This window comes from Lactuca serriola, chromosome 5 (assembly GCF_051521515.1).
Source record: "Lactuca serriola cultivar US96UC23 chromosome 5, Lser_US96UC23_V15, whole genome shotgun sequence".
NCBI classification, from domain to species: Eukaryota; Viridiplantae; Streptophyta; class Magnoliopsida; order Asterales; family Asteraceae; genus Lactuca; species Lactuca serriola.
The window spans coordinates 284,528,080-284,549,546 of record NC_136412.1 but is presented as its reverse complement, the minus strand read 5'-3'; the positions used below and the strand labels follow the sequence as shown (position 1 = coordinate 284,549,546).

General features: G+C 34.6%; 1 pseudogene; it reads left to right on the top strand.

Moving 5' to 3' along the window:
• The first annotated feature begins 643 nt into the window (after positions 1-643).
• Positions 644-20,629, top strand: LOC145050575 (protein CELLULOSE SYNTHASE INTERACTIVE 3-like; annotated as a pseudogene).
• The last annotated feature ends 838 nt before the right edge of the window (positions 20,630-21,467 follow it).

The window sequence follows — 21,467 nt, the reverse complement described above, 5'->3', positions numbered from 1 at the left end:
TATCATGTGACTTGTGTTAAACCAAACCATTAATCAATGAATACATGACACTCTACAAGCACCACAAAATATAGAATTCAGGTGCATGTCGAGTGTCGACATTTAATCATTCATATGACCTGGAAAATAATTATAATAAAATTGTGCATGAAGTTTCCATATCCACACTCAGAAAGGAAAAAAGCAAAAAAATAATAACAAACTTATCTCCTCAAATGGGTAAAATTGAGTTACCAAATTTAGTAATCTCAACAAAAAAAAGCAAACTTGGACTTCTTGTACTAGTAGCATTGTCATGATTCAAAGGAAAACGAAGTTGCAACACAAATTCTGGACCATTGCATGTATTCAAATTTGTAATTGCTATCTCTCCACCTGGAATTTCTTCTAGATTGTCGCCATTAACCTACAAATACAATTCTCATCAATTTTTTGTAGACGCTGAATGAGTTCACGGGCACCTTTAGTGAAGTTCTTGAGCCCCTGAAAATATTCAAAAATGAAAATAATATTATTGAAAGTGATTATGTAAAGTGTGAACAAAAGGGAAGAAAATTCTCTGTTGTAACTTGTTTCTTGGAGGAGATTCTCTGTTGCTAACTTGTCTCTTTTTAGACTCTCCACCTTGTTCTCTCAAACCAAAATGAAGACTTCAATGAGGATTCACACAACAGCCATTGATAGCAGCAAATCAGGAAGCACAATGGTCCAATCCCATTCAAGTTTCTTTGGACCTATCAGCAAGATAAGAATACAAAATTGTTGTCATGATGGAAAGATTAAAAGCTAGTAAGATTTAAAATGAAAATGATTATAAAAATAAAAGAAAATTTAAACCAACAGCCAATTAGAAGATGCATGGACCATTGTATTTGGCAGTAAGTAAGCAACAACTGATAACCACAACATCAAACTTTTCAAAGAATTCAAGCAGATATGAAACCCCCTGAGCTTGAATTAGACTGGTAGATTTCAGTATCCTGTTACCCAATGAACATATTGATGGGTTTAATACAAACAATCCTATGTGTGCATGCAACCCTAGTTGGATCTATGTTTTCACTATAAGACATACAACTTTATGAACACAAAATAAACCCTAACATGCTTCTATGATTTTCGAAATTTACATAGAAGTGTAGTAGACATACCTTTGTTGTTATATAGTAATAACAACTAGTTTCCTTGATCTCTTGAACTCTCTTGAACTATTGAAAGCAAGCACCACAATTGTAGTGCCTCTAATGGCTCACAAACACCTTGAAGCAAGAAGGCAACTAAGAGAGAGAAGGGAATGATGCTAATTTCGGCCCTAGGGTTCCCTTGGAATCAAGTGGCCTAAAATTGAAGCATAGGGCATGTATTTATACTGTAGGGTGCTAGGGTTTTTAGTCTAAACCCTAATGGACAGCTTAGTCACCAAGCAGCCCAAGGAACCTTATGGAATGAGGCCTTGGACGAAAATATGATGATCCTTCATCATAATTTCGTTCCCCCTTAGTCCATTAGGTTTCCTAGCCCAAAACTCAACTATCACACATTTGACAGTTTATACCCCTTTATTTAATTAATCTCTTCTAGTCACCAAATTAATTCCTAATTAATTTATGACTAATACTAATTAAATAAATATGATTTCTCCTTTAATATATTATTCTTATAATATATTAATAAATCATATTTAAACCTATCTCTTCTTAATTCATCCTACATATTGCTATGGTGAAGGCAACCCAAAAGGACCATGCTCATAATTGGGTCAAGTACATACCAAAATAGTTATGGACTTAGACACTAATCCAACACATATTGCTCTCGAATTTGACACCAACAAGTCACCTACAACAACAGGTTTCTCTCCACAAAGCCTGGATAGAACTTCAATTGCCTTATCTTGCATAGAAGTGGGCCCCTCAGCTAGAAAACACACAAGAGGTTGTAACCTTGAGATAACTTCAGCAAGGGCAGACCGGCAGACCATGGGGAGTAAGTTGTGTTAACATTTTGCTTTGTTTTAGCCAATAAATAAACTACTTCTAAAGCTTCGGCTACATCAGTCCCATCATTCATGGAATCAATAACAACAAGAACCGCACATTGGAACTGACAGACCAAATACTTCAGGGACATGCAACACGTGCATTGGCAAACATATGTGGTGGAATGTCTGCTCTTATCCTACATCTAGGAGAGCTTGCTCAGTCTAAATCTATTGTTGATATTATAATCGGAGCACTTGCTTACACACTAATGATCTTTCAACCAAATCTTGAAGACGAACCAGTTGATGCAACGAAAATAGAAAACATTTTAGTTGCACTTTTGAAAGCCCGGGTAAATAATTTGGTCCAGGAACGTATACTTGAGGCAATCGGAGCAATGATTGCCTCTCAACAAGTCTTAATCAATCAGAAGCCAAGAAGGTGTTAATCAGGCTTATAACAATGGCATCATCAGATGTGCAACAGTATCTGATAACCTCTCTGATAAGTTTATGCTGTGATGTAGTGGACATCTGGGAAGCCATTAGAAAGAGAGAGGGAATCCAGTCACTTAAATCTTTTCTAGGTTTATCAAGTGAAGAACATCAAGAGTATGTTGTCTGGCTGCTTGCACTCCTGACAGACCAAATAGATGACAGCAAGTGGGCAATTACTGTTGCTGGTGGTATTCCACCACTTGTACATTTACTAGAAACTGGATCTGATAAAGCGAGGGAGGATGCAACTTATGTTCTCTGGAACTTATGATGTCACAGTGAAGATATATGTGCATGTGTTGAAAGTGATGAAGCTATTCCTGCTTTCCTATGGTTCTTGAAAACTGGTGGAACAAAGGGACAAGAAGCCTCAGGGAAGGCACTAAGAAAGCTTATACGCAAGGCAGATGCTGCCACTATTAATCAGCTACTAGCTCTGCTTTGGGGGGACACCCCAAAATCAAAAGCCCACATAATTGAAGTACTAGGTCATGTGCTTACCATGGCATCACATTATGACCTTGTTCAAAAAGGATCAGATGCTTATAAAGGGTTGAGATCGCTTGTTCAGATTCTTAATTCTTCAAATGAGGAAACACAGGAACATGCAGCTTCTGTCTTGGCTGACCTCTTCAGCATTCATCAAGATATATGTGATAGTCTTGCAACTGATGAGGTTGTGCATCCTTGCATGAAGCTTTTAACAAGCAACACTCAAATTCTTGCCACTCAATCAGCTTGGGCCTTGGGTGCTTTGTCCAAGAACAAAATGTCTTATATTGCAGAAGAGGATGTGAAGCCTTTGATCAAATTAGCCAAAACATCATCTTCCATTGATGCTGCAGAGACTGCTGTATCTGCATTAGCCAAAGTGAAGTGACTCCTCCTGCCAACTAAGCTTTCCGGTAGTACCAATGATGGCAATAAAATTGCTAAAACCGATGATTTCACCTAATCAAACATATTGTATGTTTCTTTTTCATCCCCTTTCCCGTTTCCATGTGTCTTTGTTCCTAGTTAACCCTAGTCGATTATTTCACCTAATCACACATCATCGATTGTTAGTTTTACCAAATATCGGAAGTTTGTTCCTTCGATCGTAAATGAAATCGAGAGAAATTAAGCCGGAAAGAAAAAGAGATTTAGCAAGCTAGGGTTCTTATAGAAGAACGAAAACATTGAGAAGTTAGAATCAAGAAAAAATACCTTAATAAGACATAGGGCTTGTAAATTTGAGCAATATAAGCAGTGACCCTAAGGTCACCGGACCTAATGTTGCTGGCAAGGGCAGGCGAGGTGAGATTGCCGTAGAGGAGGGGCTCCATCGGCTGGGTGTCGCTGGAAAGCGTTGGACGGTGGGGCGGGGATAGCGGAGGTCAGAGGTGGGAGGCACCAACACCAAGATAAACATCGGAGGTGGGAGAAGCTGTCGACGTCGAGAACTGAGAAGAAGAGAAAGGGTTTGTCGAAGTGAGAAGGAGAGAAAGGGAAGTTGAAGAGAGAACGAGCAGTACAAGAGGGCGATCGGGGCAAGTTCTTGAAAAAAAAGCCCTAGCTACTAGGGAAACTAAAGTGGAGGGAGAAAAAAGGAAGGCGGGGATTTCAAGTTTTTGGGATTTCATTTTCGCCGGATGGAACGCGCGCGTTCTATTAAAATTTATAAAGCGGCGGTCTTAGACGACACGCAGGTGCCCTCCGTGTTTTTTTAGACACTAATTTTAGGGCACGCAAAAATGCGCGTCTGAAATCCTTTAAATTTTGGAACAGATGACATTTTTTTTGGACACTCACATTTACGTATCACAAATCACTGCGTGTCATTGTTCGCGCGTCGTAAAAGGCTATTTTTCTAGTAGTGAAGTATCAATTGAAAGTTTATATTCTTATTGACTGGAATATCTGTTAGATGTATATTTAATGACATACGATGTGCGAACTAGATATGGTTCTATACGTGTTAATATGTGTGTGTGTGTGTATATATATATATATATATATATATATATATATGATATTATTACATGATAATCATAAAAGTATTATTATTATTGAGAAGATTAATAATAAATACTTAATACTATGTGTTAAATATATACACTAAATTATGACAATGTTAAACAGAGCTGGTATTGGATGTTGAGATTGTAGTCTAGTTTGGTTTCTAAACTAAGACGTACAAAAGATGTTTAAATCCAATTAAGTTTGGTAATAGCCATACTCTATATTAGGATGATATCGTGAAGACTGTATTGACAATGAATAGTCAACTTGTTGCTTATAGTGACCCATCATGATATATCTCATAAGATCATTGTATTAGGGTGTGTGGATCGACAGGATGGGTAATTCAGGGAATAATGTCTTATGGATGTTTATGATGCATTTATTTGGATGACGGTTGATTTGTGTAAGTTTATTAATTATGGATTATTATCATAATAACATTATGGGATTGAAAACCCTATGTATCTTGCAAAGTTTTCTAACCTAACCCACTAAATTTATATCCATCACAGATAGTGGTGTTAAGACTGCTGAAGAATTGAATAGGATGTTGAGTGATTGAAGTGAAGAGAAGACATGTAATGGTATTTAGGATCTTATGAGAGATATCAAATTAGTTCAATTTAGATTAAGCTAGTAAAATTTTTAATGGAGGTTGATTAGATGTATTGTAAGTGTTTCTAGTTATAGACTAAGACCCAAATAAGATGCTTAGTTCAATTTAGTTTGGATATTGGGTAACATTATATTAAATGTGTATGAGAGATGAGAACAGAGAGTAGAAATTTGTTCGATGATGTTGATGCTTGGTAGGGTACGGGTGCGTATAGGAGCACTACATTAGTATTCCCCCATCTTTTTCTTTTTAGACAACCGGAAAGGGTGAGTCTATATTATACCATCATTAGGTATGTCTGAGTTATCTATCGGAGTAAGATGATGACCAATCGCTACTTTACATAGCCTTGTGGAATATTATGGGAAATCGTTCCACAGATGTTAATGAATTGTGTGTTCATTCAATGTGCCCCATTTCCCATCTTTTATTGTCTTTATTGATCCTCGTCTAGTGCCAATGAATCCTTGAAGGAGTATAGTCAACTCGTTGCTTATAGTGATCCATCAGGATATATCTCATAAGATAATTATATTAGGATGTGAGGATCGACAGGATGGGTAATTTAGGGAAAAATGACTTATGGATGTTTATGATGTATTTATTTGGATGATGGTTGATTTATGTAAGTTCATTAATTATGGATTATTATCATAATAATATTATGGGATTGAAAACCCTATGTATCTCGCCAGGTTCTCTAATCTGACCCACTAAATTTATATGCATCACATGTAGTGGCATTAAGATTGCTGAAGAATTGAATATGATGCTGAGTGATAGAAGAGAAGACTTGTAATGGTATTCAGGACCGTTAGGTCTTTACTTTGTAACATATGTTGTGTATCAATTATGACATCCTTAGAGTGTTGATATTTTGAAACGGTCATTTGTATTCAAAATATTGTAATATACTAGGATATCAACGCATCTTTCATTTTTGTTCTTTTATACCATTTTAAGAATTTTACCTCTTTTAAATTAAGTAAAGTTCCATTTTTCTCAACCAAAAATTCTCATATTTTGGTTAAGTATTATATCTTATATTTTATTAACTTATTTTAAGTTAGTTCTATTCAATTTATTCAAAACTCTCAAATTTATCAAAAAAATCAACAATAGTCAACTGCTCTAATATTTTACAGCACCAAATATTAACCGAGAGTCAACTTTAAAACGTCGTAACTCTTTCATACGATCTCCAAATGAGTTGAATCAACTTGTAGCACCTTCCTCTCAGTCCCAACTATAGGTTTGGCACAAGAATGAACTAATTTTGGTATGTATAACTCAAGTTATGAAGTCCTAAAGATAGCATCTGAATACTTTAAATTTCCAGGCTTAGAAAATTTCATGTTTTCTAGCTTTCTGCAAAAATTTTACTTAACTTTGAACAATCATATCTCATTCAAAGTTGGATTAGTTTGATTTTTTGCTATGTATTATTATTGTATTAAATACAAGTTAAGACAAAGAATCCACTTATTTAATTAATCTATGCTAGAGTTTAGTAGGCTCAAACATGGGTTGTTAGACATATTTAACTAAAATTATGCACTTATATGTCTTTCATTTAAATATGGAATTGATGATTCCATTCCTAGATTCTTTGCATTTAACATATTGGTAATATACTTTGACGATGTATTTTCTTCGCGTCACAGTTATTCTTACTGCACCGTTAAATTCCAAAAATATGTTGTCTTCACTATTCACTTTATGTCAAACTATTCTCGCCTCCGTGTCACGGTACATAGATCATCGCACCGCGATTACAGTTACAAACTATACTTTCTTGGTTCATAACATTGGTTTCCAGGCTATATATATTTATACATTACCTTTACACAAACTTCCAACATTCTTTGCAAGTCTATCTAACTCATCAATCCCTTCTCATAACTCAAGTCACCAACCAATATTATAAATAAAATTCGACATTATATTATAATATCAACTTTCTAAAATCTTTTCTACTACCAATATACAGTTATGGCATTGCAGACACCAAGTCAGCCAGTGACTTATAATTCTCCAATAACTATCCTTAAATGTGACATTAATGTTCATATAGATCCTGTAGGCTTTCTATGTCATCCATCAAGTATGTTTAACTCACAACACTATGTTGTTCTTGCTGTCACCCAAACAAAATAGACTCACGCTGCCACAACGTCGATCTTGTCTTTATCCCAACACACAAACATAACATTAATGTTGTTTCTGGGCCTATTTAGCTCATAATGTCGCAACGTCGATCTCGTGATCACCCAAACATGATTTTTTGGCTCACAGTGTCACAACACCGATCTCACCATCACCCAACCAAAACATATAATCATACAATTTACAAGAAAACATGCAGACATATAATATAATTTCCCTAATTGTTTCCAATAATTTGACTATCTTATATCTACTAAGTCTAGCCAATTCACAATCTCTTTCTACTCTCTGATTTAAGACTAAGAATCTATCACCAGACGCTTAATTCACTTAAACCACGACTCTGATACCAACTTGTAACACCCATATTTTTAACACATTAGGACGCCTATTTTTTTATTTTTAAAACATGAATCATTACAAATTTGGTGTACAATTGTATCATAAATCGGTACAAGTAGTTATCAAGAGGAACTTATTAGAATCTAATGTAAGAATCTAACGTCGGGTGCTACTAGCTCCACTTTCTTATACACATCTACTTGAACCTGTAATATTACTATTAATAACAATGTCTTTTTTGGATTACACATAAAATAAAAACTTAACTAAAAAGATATTTCTTTGTGGAACTTTTTTGTAAATTAATTAATAGTTTAATTAAATAATAACAAGAGAATATGGAATATTTCAAAATGAATTGAATACCATAAATAATTATTATTATATTTTGTAATTATCTATGAGGATTCAAATCATCTCCCTATAAATATATAGGGGTCAAATCCCGGATTTGAATGAATATAAAACTTAGCCTCTTTACTCCAAACGTTAGAACCCATAAAAAAACCCGAAGGCTCGATACCACGACATGGTACCTCATATGCTACGACATGGTGATGATTAGAATCATCGATTCGAGTTTGTTTCATGTTGGTTCATTATGGTTTGTTGGATCCGATAGAGTTTGTGTCTTGGGTGCGATTACAAGAGAAGAACTCTCATTTGGGTTCTCTAGTACAATCAACTGGCTCGTTAAAAGAAGAAACCTACAAAAATAATCTAAGTGATGTTTTTTTATCTATTGAGTTCTAATAAGTTGCATCGATTAATTGAGTTAAGATCCATATGTCTCGAGTTCTAGATCAAATTGTTTGTTGTTTCCACTACCATTTTAATTGTTCTAATGAAGCTCGAAACCCATCAGTGGTATCAACGTGTGGCAAACTCAAGTCTATTGCACTTAGACTTTGTCCTTTGAGTATGTTAGGTTTTGTATGTGTAGGGTTTCAGTTTTAAATTGATTTAAAAGTCTAGAAATTTTCTTTGATTAAAATTGAATCTGTTTATGCTTGAAAAATGACATTTTAGTCGTTTTGCCTCTTTTCCACGACATGGTTGGCACTCCACCACGTCGTGGTATCCACATGGATCGCAACTGTCTTCGTCACCACTTCGTAGTCTCTTCTTGGCCACGTCATGGCTAGCTGTTGAGAACTAAAATAATAATTTAATAAAATCATGTGTTTTCTGTATGCCACAACGTGACTGTTTCTTCCCCACATCGTGGAACCTGAAGTTCCAGATTATTCTAAATTTATTTTTATTTTTAGGTTGCTTATCTTTTTCAATTTTTATCACATACAAACTAGACTTTATACTAAAGGATAAAGTTACATTTGATTTAATTAAGAGATTAATTAAAAGACAAAAGATTAAAACTCATATAATTTAATTGTTGTCTTTTTTAGTCAATAGAATTAAAAGACATACAATCCACAAATTTGTATATATAGTAAAATAGTATGGATATTTATTAAACTAAAATAAACATTGCGTTCTCGCATGTTTCTTAATATGCATTGTTAGTCTTACCACAACTAGGCTCATCCACTTTATTGCTATAAGGGAGGTTTAAGGTAGATCTCTTCGATTCCTAATGAGGTTGACTTTTAAGTGGCATTCATTACTCGCCACCCTCACCGCCTTCTTGTGTTTGAAGTAGAGTTACCGAAAGGGTTTGATAGGATAATTGTGCAAAGTTAAAGGTATTAACTTGATAAGTAATAAAACAAAATCTCATTTTATAATAATGTGAATGTTACGTTTCCTATGGAAACTACGCCTTGTCGTATATTCTTCTTGGCGTTATGCGTGGGTGGTTTACCGGCACATCAAATAATAATATTATCGAAGTAAGGTATATGGTAATCGCGATTCTCAACCTTTACTTGATTCGAATATCATGTAGCGTCGCATGGTCAATTCACCATTTGGATTCATGGTCCTCGTTTAATCCAGTCATGAATGATAAATGAGCATAAGAAGAGATTAACATGCTATTGACATAATGTCAGCAAATCTCGAAAGATCTAGGAATCTCATAAAGATTGATATTAACAATTTTTTGTCTACATAAATAGCTTCTTGGTGTGATTTTTGGCTAGTCCAGTTCACATCATGGAATGAAATATAGATCCTAGACTTGTTTGAAATAATTTGGTAATTGGGTAATTATTCGTTAAGGATCAAAAACACAAACTATATGTAATCATTAATTGAATGATGTCTTAAAAGTATCCACTATAAGTTAACTGCTATAAAATCCTTTAAAGTTTAAGCTATAAGTAATGGTCAATCTTGTTAGTGGATTGAAAATAACTCTCTTAAACGTAAAGGAAAGATTGTACCTTTACCTATGTAAAGGAACAAGTATCAAAATACTTATTACATAAGTAGCATTGATTGAATCCCATCAAGTTAGGAGTTGAGTATGGAAACATAATCAACTTGCTAACCAATGCATATAATCAGATGATTCTGACTTGATATGAGAAAATTTGAAAGATCCATCTTAGAAAATATTAAGTGTACAAATTGAAGCAATAAGGAAATCCATCGTGTTCGGAGTTGACTATGGTAACATAACCAACTAGCTAACTAGTGCATATAATCAGATGATTCTGATATGAGCTATATAGAAAGATATATTTTGGAACTACATTGCATAAAATAGAGACTCCAAGCTTCAAAGAACTAATTACATTGATAAAATTAAAGAAACATGGAAATTCACCTGTTGGAATCGGTTATGGTCAGGTGATTTTGACTTAACATGGACAACTTGAAAAGATCCATCGTAAAGTTTCATAGCATGTTGAGAAACTTTTGGGACTAACATGGATAAGAATAGAGCTCAAAGTTTCAAATGATATTATGGTTAGTTGTCATGAAATAAGTTTCAAGAAGAAGAAAACCAATTATCCATAGGAAAAAGGATGTTCTTAGTTGGCGTATCCAACGACAACATCAAATGCAAAGAACAACAAGTAAGCCAATTCTGAGACGTATTCTAATATGCTAAATTGATTACTAAGAAAAGGACTAAGAAAGGAACAAATGTCCAAAGTAATATGATGTAGACTAAAACCTAAAGAAGAGTCGATTGATTATTGATAACGAGGACCCACAATAATTTAAAGTATCAAGAGTCAACTCGTTCTTCCAAGTGTTTAGCCTCTAATTAGAATAATGAATCCATGACACCACTGGTATGTTACTTCAAATCCTTGAGTGTTTCAATAAAGGGTGAGTATTGGCATTTGGAAGAATGTATAATGACCAAACGGAATCAGTAGACTATAACACAGAGAATTCATTATTATCAAGGACATAGATTCAAGTTCATTTACTGACCTTAGCATCATAAGATGACTCATTCTCTTCAATTTTAAATCTATGGTCTTATAATTGAAATTTTTTATACAATGTTTTAGAAGATAGTTATAACTTATTTAAATATAGGAAATTTCTCATGTTTACTATTTAAAAGTAAGTCATGAAAACTTTGAAACTAGTATAGTAACAATAGTTCAATGTAGATTCATTGATTGGATTAAATACAATTATGGAATCATTTTCTTGAATAAGATTTGCATTACCAAATATCTAGTTGGATCGGATTTCGGAAATCATTTGACCCTAAGACTTGTGATAAATGTAAATCTTATTTGTCAATAATGATGAAAGTCACACCATCAAGTGGCAAAGTATCTGTTGGAACTAGTTTACAATATTTGGCCGTTAAGATTAATCATTGCGCTTGTTAATCCAAAATATTTAGATCATTGTATTAAGTATAGAAATGAGTAGTGCATCACCAAATAGTCAGTTGGATAGAATTTTTGAAGTCATTAGACCACAAATCTTTTGACTGATACATATCTCATAGTATCAAGATAAATGATGAACAAATGATTTTGTGATGCTATTAGATTGGTCACAAAATGAAGTTCATAGTCAACTGTGCAAAAGGATAAGAAACTCAGATCTAATAGGATAGTAAGAATCTTGATCAAAAGGATAATGATCATCTAATGGAATTATGAAACTATTTCACAATTGATCTCAAATAAATTATTGTCATAAGCAATATAGTTGGACATAGAAAAAAAAATCATTGTTTGATTTATAATCGATTAGTTGTATACTTACAAACAGTTCATGGATTATACCATTAATGAGTGTTACAAGAGTCCTTGGTCTTGTACAAACCAATAAAGTTCTTATCGAACGCTGTGTGAGATAGGTTATTTCATTGGATGTCTCAACTGTGTGTTTAGAAACCTTTAGAGAACAAAGTATTTCTTTCTCTAAGGGAAATCTTTCAGAAGAGAGAGTTGATATCCAAAAGAACTAGTGAGAGCCACATTGATCTTGATAAGACTTAAGAATCAATTAACAAAGATCCTAAAGAAACACTTGCACTTAATTAGAGGTTAAAACATATTAAGGAAAAAGACATCCCTCTACCTCTTCCACATAGATCTAATAGAAGATGTCATTGACCTTTATGACCCTATGCCATATGGGAAACAAGTCGCTGATAGATTGCGATCAGAGTCTATCAACTATCGAAAGCTATGGAGGCCCAATAAGACAAAATTAGAGGAAGCTATAAGGAATGAGATTCAGTCCATAAATGTTGTAAATTTGAATTGATCCAATACTTGGTGTTAAAACCATATAGTGTGTGTGGATCTTCAAAAGATGACAAGCATGGATGGGAACACACATATATTGAAACCAAGATGACTATGAGAAATATGTAGGCTTAAGAAGTCCATTGATGTATTCTAACAAGCATCTCATGGTTGGATCATTTGCTTCGTTGATAAATTCAAAAGTTAAATTATGAGAAACAACAGATAGTCCATATATATGTCGTAGCTAGTGGGAGCAATGTTGTCCCTTGTATTGAAATATGAAATGATGTCCTAACTTTGCTAAGTGTAAAAGTTTTACTTGGCTTAGGAATTGTCTCATTATAAAACACATGAGAAGAACAAGAAAAGCATACTTAGAGTCTATGGAGATAGATCTAAGTGATTCATTGATTTAAGTCAAAGTACTTAAAATCTTGAGGAAACTCAAGATGCAAAATACTTATTGAGTTCGTTCATGTGAAATTAATGACTTTTATGCCTTGTGCATGATAAGTCACATAAGATCATTTTAGATATAATCAAAGAATCAAGAATCAAGAATATTTTTTGGAATACTAAAAGAAAGAAAAAGATAATCTTCTTAGTATGGAAGAAATTAATGAAAAAGTTCCATTGATGGTGAGTTCCTTACAAATAGAGACAGTTTCATTTAGTAGTTGAAGTTCGCGCTCTTAATGAATAATAAAGTATTAGCTTGGTAGAGTACCAAGTAATACACCTAAATGTGTTGGGCTATATTTTGCGGTTTATGCTTTGTTTTGTATGTCATATATGTTCTCGGTTATAGACCGAAATCACTAGTGGGCTTAGTGTTTTCGGTGGGCTTGTTATCTTTGGGTTTTAGGTTAATTGGTGTAGTATAAATATGGTCTATGTATAGCTATTTTGGGTTAACGCGTTTTTGGTGAGTTAGAGCATATTCTCGGTTTAAGAATATTTGAATGTACCTGACAATTGACTAATAGAATTGGGTGCATTCATTTAAACGTGTTCATTGGTTCATCTAATTGCTTGTTTGTTTCGTACAATTGTTTGATTAAGTTTCCGCATTAATTCAAACAATAACATTGATACCTTGAGAAGATCCGAGTTTTAGGACTTACAAGTGGTATCAGAGCCTTAAAAATCGACTTAAGGCTATTTGGTATCAATTGCTTTTCGAAACACTTGTTAGTTTGAGGCGTTTTTGAGTTGTATTAAAACAAAAGGGGATTGACCTACACTTCGTGTTCATCATTTTATTGGTGATTCTTCACTGATTTTGGAAGATATTTCATTGGAAATCTTTTTTGGTTACCTACCAAATTTCGGAATTCACTGGATAAGGAAACTTGATCAAAAATTTCGTTTTCGGCTTAATTTCAGCGTTTTCAGCGGCTGAGTAACATTCTCGGTGAAAAGACTTGGTCAAAACAGTTAGTTCTTGGCTAACTGTTCTCGGTCAATCTTTTGACTTTTAGGGATTTCGGTCAAACAATTTGGCCTTCAAGGTTCTTGGTCAGAAAATTTTGAAGTTTTGTTTTTCGGTCAAATTTTCTTTGATGAATAATGAGTTCATCAATCACCAAGAAAATAAATGAAACATCATGTTCTCAATCTTGTGAATACAAAATAAAAAAAATACCGTGAACATAATGAATTATTGGTCAAAGAGGTTTTTGACCTTAAAAACGAAATATATGACATTAAGAAAATAAATAAATCGCTTGAGGAAAAACTAGAAGCTCAATCAAAAGATTTAAGCAAGATTAAAGAAGAGTACAACACAAAATGTGTTTACTATTGGTTTGCCAAGGAGAAAATTGCAAACTTAACTTTTGAACTTGATGCACTGAAGTCTAAATTTGAGGATGCTGACTTTACATTTAATAAATTCAATGTGTCAAGTGAGAAGGTTGAATCTATGATAGAGAAACAATTAAAGTGGGAAGACAACCAAAGTGTGGGTCTAGGGTATCATAATGTTTCACCTCATTTGAATGATAACTATACTCCACCCCTTGAAATCAAAGAGACAGAGACTCCAGCTCAACATGGCCAGCCCCATGTAATTGTCCCAATTAAGACTGAACAATCTGACACAACTGAGAGTACTAATGTGAATGATTCTAATACTACTACTTCATGTGTAGTTGAACTAACTATGTAATATGGGTTCGAGCAGAACAAAATTAATTCTAGTTTTGCTGACAGGGCTTCAAAAGCTTATGATGATAATAATCCCACTGTAGAAAAATCCAAGCCACAAAAATTTGTTAAAAAGGCTAATAAATGTGCTTGTGATTGTGGAAGGTCTTTGAAACAAAAGTCACTTGGACAAGGACCAAGTCACATTTTTATTTACCTGAAAAGACAAACTTGTTTCAAAGAGACAGAGACTCCAGCTCAACATGGCCAGCCCCATGTAATTGTCCCAATTAAGACTGAACAATCTGACACAACTGAGAGTACTAATGTGAATGATTCTAATACTACTACTTCATGTGTAGTTGAAGTAACTATGTAATATGGGTTCGAGCAGAACAAAAGTAATTCTAGTTTTGCTGACAGGGCTTCAAAAGCTTGTGATGATAATAATCCCACTGTAGAAAAATCCAAGCCACAAAAATTTGTTAAAAAGGCTAATAAATGTGCTTGTGATTGTGGAAGGTCTTTGAAACAAAAGTCACTTGGACAAGGACCAAGTCACATTTTTATTTACCTGAAAAGACAAACTTGTTTCAACTATGGGACTCCTGGTCACATTGCTAGAAATTGCCCACATCGTCTACATGTCCCTCACTATAAACAAGATTAGTAGAACGTGCCTAGGGGAGATCTTCCACAAGAAATATTTCAAGGTCACGTTCAAGAAGTGGTGATTGGAATGCTAAAAAGGCCAATAATCAAACTCTCAAGGCTAAAAAGGGCATGTCGGACAAGAAGACTAATTTGAGAACTAGTTCAGTCGGACTAAGATCAGTGAGGTCAAAGTCATCTCAGCAGTCGGTCTCAAGCTCTAAATCAAGTGCTGAAACATCCATCCGACTAAACAGGAAAATGGTTAAACCCGACTATAGAAGGGTACCAAAGGTTTCAATTCCCAAATCACCTAAAAATTATAACATCTCTTAATTTTATGTGTTTGATAAACAGGATATGATTTGGGAAAGAGTATCATGTGTTGATGGTAAAGGTCAACCTGGTTTCAAAATGGACTGGGTTCCCAAGACCAATTGATTCCGTACTCTGTGCCAGAGCAGCTATGGAGGAATATCATAAGACTTTGGTATGTTGATAGTGGATATTCTAGGCACATGATAGGGGACATCTCTCTTATGCATGACTTTCAGAATTTTCATTGAGAGCATGTGTCCTTTGCGGGATAGAAAAAGGAAAGATCACAAATGGGGATTTCTTCAATTACTGAATTACGGTTTGAATTTTCTGACTCTTCTCTTCTCTGTAATAATAATGTTGATCCTAATTTGTCCAAAAACCTAATTTTTCTTAAAAAAAAACAATTTCGTTCTTGTGGGATTTCTTAAGATGATAGTTTCGAAAACTGAAATTTCTTTTCAATTTTACTTTATATTTCTTATTTTCTTTCATTCTATTCTATTTTTAGTAAAGGAATTTTTTTGTTGTGACAACCTTTTGGGAAGTGATATAAGTTAGTGATAAAGGGAAAACTAAATATGTGTGAAGCACTGAAGCTGAACTGTATAAACTTTGTGTTCAATGTATTGGTAGGCACAAAGGACTAAAACTAATGAACTAGACAATGTGGACTCATTTAAACTTAGACCAACACCTACCACCCAATGAGAGTTGCCCAGAATGGTACTAACATGAGGGAAAACATTCCTCCAAACATGAGAGCTTAAATCCTAAAGAAATAGGCTTAGACACCACATCCAATTGATGACCCTATTTAGATGTCATAAACTTGCCCCAGAGAAATTGACCAACAACATAAGCCCCCTCAAGTTTGGCATGCAATTTCCTGTCTAATTACCAACCCACCCTCCTTCATGGATTTACAAATGCTGTCCCAAGCAACATTAGTTAAGTCATTTTTTTTGGTCATGTATGGGTAAGAGTCAAGTGGAACATAGAATTTTTTGTAGTCAAATTGAACATATAATTGTTTATTGACAAGTTTGTAGGTATGTGGTTTTTGCATTTCGTTCAATAAGGGGAACACAAGACCTATAAAGAAAGGGGAATACAGATAAATGTTTTTTAGATTTTAACGCATTATTAGGATTCATTCTTTTCCTCTCCACAGATACCGAGATCTATCCTTAGATAGACGCACTAGAAAGTTGAACAGGAAAGTTGAGACTGGCTTGTTCATGAGGCTAGTTTAGGAATTAAGGTTTTCTAGTTTCAATCTATAGATACCGTTTAGCCCTCACTCGTCGGTGGGCTCACAACACTTGCTTTGTTGATTGAATCGACCGGGATGCCCTCGGGGGCATCCCTCCCTGTTGTTGTTGATTGAACAGTGGAGATTCTCATACTTTTTAGCTGACTTCTTGCTTCCTTCGTACATTAGTTTCACTAGACTGTTGAGCTATAGAGTTTAGACTGGCTGACTCCATGGCACTAGTTAATAGCTATCATAGATCGTTCCGGCCGGTGATCTTTGGAAGATCACTGTCCTCCACTTGCCTAACTACAAGAGATTCTAAATCGTATCTCACCGTATTCATTCTTTTTTATTGAACACAAAATAAAAAGAAGAAACAAATTTCTCATTTTTTGTTCCATCGTTGGATAGAATGCAAAAGGAATAAAGGTTTATTATTCCCCGTCTATAAATATCCAAATTTTGATGCCTAATACCCCATAGATCGTTCGAACTGTATAGCAACAAGAATCAATTTTAGCTCGAATGGTTTGTAGTGGAACCCTCCCCTCTCTGATCCATTCAACATGCACAATTTCTTTTCCGTCGATACGTCCTGCAATTTGCACTTGAATTCCTTTTGTATCTGCTTGTTCAGTTAATTCTATAGCCTTTTTCATTTATTTGCGAAAAGAAACTCTATTTTTAATTGGCCCGCTATAAATTCTGCAAGAATATTAGGGTTTCCATAAGGTTTTCAATTTGTGTGATAGCAATGTTAAGTTTTCTATTTATAGAATGAAATTCTTTTTGTAAATTCATCTGTAATTCTTCGATTCCTCGGGGTCGACTTTCAATTAAGATTTTTGGAAATCCTCTATAGATTATGAATTGGATCAGGTCAATTCTTTTTTGAATCTCTATACGTGCAATTCCCTCGACACCAGAAGATGTTTTCATATTTTTTACTTCTTCCTCCCTTGTTTTGATCCCTTACTACTTGATACTAGGAGAATCAAGACAAGTTGCTTGATTGCTTAGTCGGAAAATACAGGGTCTTCAAGGAAAAGGTTAGGTGTTAGGGCTTTCTCACAGTCTAGGGGCTGCCTTGCTTTTCATAGCCCTAGCTACGCTACCGTAACCGGTTGTTAGGCTTCCCATCAGATAGTTCATAGTTCGCATGGACTGACAATACGACGCTTGGATAGGTTTAACAGTAAAATAAACAAAGAAGCCTCTCACATAGATTGAAGCTAACTATCATCTTGATCTGTGGATCAACACTTCTTTGGCATATGGAATTATTTCCTTAATTTTGGTATTGATACAGGTGACTAAGGGGTTCTGATAATTTGGTTCTGTTTAAAATCGTTATTCTTTCTTTCTATAGTCAGCCATATGTTGCCCGCTTGGTGTGATCGGAAGATCCGACCTGGGACACAACATATGCACTCAGATGATGTTCACTGCTTCTAAGTCAGTATGTTGTCTTCTACAAATCTCAAATATTCTACTCTCTATGTTAGTCATATGTTGTCCCCTCTGCGTGATCGGTAGATCCGACCTGGGACACAACATATGCATTCCACAATGATTATCCACTCACTTGAAGTAAAGGATTTTGAGGAAACTTCCTTGATTACTAGAGTATGTCATCAAGCGTGGAACATGTTCTAGTGTACTAATATTAACTTCACCCATAACTAAAAGGCTTATTGGTAGATGTTGTTGGCTAAATTTAAATGGACAACAATATCCTTGGTCGTCATCAGACAAAATGGTCTATCTAGAAATATAGTAGCTATATATAATTAATTTTGTCTTAAATCATACATTACTTAATCCATTAAGTCATGTAAAAATCTCAAAACACTAACTTTTCCCATTTCACCTTTTTCGTTCTAATACACAATTAAGTGACTTGAACCCCTTAACCAACATTATAAATCATCCTATAATTTTCTCAAACATATTTTTACAATTTCTCAAGATTAAATCTTCATTATCTTGTTATTTTCTCAAAAATGACCAAATTACCCTTTTAGTCAAACTATTCATACAACATAGTATTCTGATTTATTTTGGATCGTTAAAATTACTCCCTTTGAAAGAGTTGTCATCCTCGGAATTTTTCAGCATCTTATTGATCATATTATGAGCCTATCACAATTTTTTTTAGTTATTTCGAACTTATCATATTTTACAAAATATAACACTCTACTTTGCTATTTTCTTGCATTCCAATGCAATATCCAAACTTTCTTTACTAATCCCTGTCCATTCTTACAGAGTAATACCTGTAATGAAAAACAAGTGTTACCATATGTATTTTATACAATTTAAGGTGAATTTTACAAAACCACATATCATTGCAGCTTATTCTGGATTAGTTTGGAAAAAAAGTCACTTTCACCCTAGTAAGGTTTCATATCAGGTCTTGGAAAAAATCTGGGACAAAGTAGACGCAAGTTCTAAGATTTAAGAGTTTACAGATCCTAAATCTAGGACCAATTATTTAAATATTTTTATGATTAAATAAAATAAAAAAGTAAATATTACCCCTACCCTACCCTCTCTCTTTCTCTTACAATGCAAAAGACCACCACCACCGGTCTGCACCACCGTCGCCACCAACACCGGCCACCACTATCGTCGAAACGGATACTTCCTTTGTAACCTTAAACACCACACACATATAAAACTCTCTCTCTTTCTCTCTTTCTCACTCTCTCTCTCTCTCTAGATGAAAATTAGAACTCTAACATTCAAGAACACATTAAAAACCAAGAAATGATTAAACACAGATGATATCAAACACATAAATATGTTCAAGAAGATATGATTAACAAAACTAGAAATATGATATACAAGACCAAACACATAAACCTGATTCAATACACAACACTCGCTGGAGCAACATTATCTTTAAGCCATCTGTTGTTAGAAGAAAAAAATTACGAGTTTCTAGATCTTCATGTTTGTGGATTAAAGCAAAAACGAATGTGGCAGCAGATCTGAAAAGCTAGGGTTTTGAAAAACCTGTAGGGTGGCGGCGCTAGGGTTTTTAAAAATGACAGCACCTCGCCGGAGAAGGAGAGGGGCGGACGGATGAAACCCTAAACAGTGTCAGATAGCTCACCAGATCTGTTCAGATCCAAAAAATGAGGATGAAAACAGATCTTTATGTTAGAGCTACCATACGAAGCTTTTCAAACCCTAAACGGCGGAAAACGAACCCTACAATGCTGCTCAAACCCTTGTGTCGTCCGAACCCGAGCCTTCGTCGACACTGTCGCCTCTACAAATCCTAGATATCTTGCCAGATCTGTCCATCTCCATGCTTGTTGTATCATCAACATCGTCGAGAAGTGGCAATTTTATGAGTGTAGATGTCGTCGGAAAACACATAAATCTCATTAGTCTTGATGATGGCGGATTTGTGGGTCATCGCACATGGTAGATTTGAGGGAAATGAGTGTTTTGAAGAAGAAATGAAGAACATCAGAGAGAGAGAGGTTAGGGGTATTTTATTTTTTTAATTGTTTTTAAATGGTTGTAATAAAAGAAAAATATTAAATAAAATAATAAGGGGAAAAATTGTCATTATAAAATAATTCAAAGCCAATTGGACCAAACTTGCAACAAAATGAAAAGTTTGGACCTCTGGTGCTAGTCCAAACTTTTTTGGACCAAAGTGGCAATTTTGAGCTAACCATAGGGACCATTTATGCATTTTAGTCTTTTTTTTTTAAAAAAAAATCTTGAAAAGTCTGTTTACTTTTGGTGTTTGTATTGCCAATACTTTAGTGAATCAGGTAGATATGTAGTTGTCGACCATGACAATATTGTTTAAAGTGTTTTTGGTGTACATGTTTCCATGGATTTGCAGGTTTTCGAGTGGATTGTTCGAAGGTTTTCAAAATTATGAATTAGAACAAGTTCCGAGGGTTTTCATTGCAAACTGGATTCGACCGAAATTGATTCAGATCCGACCAAAATCAGGGTTCTCGGCCGAAAACGTCTAGTCAAATGTGTTTTGACCGAAATCGATAAAAACCATGACTTTAATTGAAAACGCATGAAGTTTTGACTTTGATCGAAATCGATTAAATCTTTGACTTCAACCGAAATTAAATTATAAACTTAATTTAATTAATTTTTAAATCAATTCTCACTTTGCTAGTTTGGTGCAGATAAATGACAGAGCAGATTAAATTTGTAGACTCCCACAATGTTGTTGGATATCTTAGGGATCCACCTGCTGCTCATCAAGAATTAAAATCCATGATGGTGAGTTTGAAAAACTACAGGATTTCTCATGCCGTCCGTGCTAATCCAGTCATCCAAAAAGACTTAATCATTGAGTTTTGGAAAAATGCTTCAATCAACAAGCAGGGAGCAGATGGAGCTAGTACCGTTGAATCAATGGTGAGGGAACTCAAATAATTGTTTATGAGCAAGTTAAGAAGTACTTGAATTTGGTGATACATATGCATTTCTAATTGAGTATTATGTTGATCAAGTGAGGGAAGTCCTTGAGAAGATGTGCTATGAAGGAACCTATCCTCCCACCATCAAAAAGCTACTGCTACCGTACTGGAGATTTCTGACACACTACTTTGTGAGTTGCATTTCTGGAAGGAATGCAGGATCTGATGATATTAGTCAGACTGCAACCTCAACTATTGTTGCTTTAGCAATGAACTGGGATTATGATTTTTCAAAGTTTGTGTTCTGAAGAAATGAAAAGCAACCTTCAAGGGAAGAAGAAGTACCTATTTTTGATGTATCCTAGATTTCTTCAAATGGTTCTAAATGAAAAATATCCCCAAATTGAGAGGTCGTCTAATACTTTGGACATGA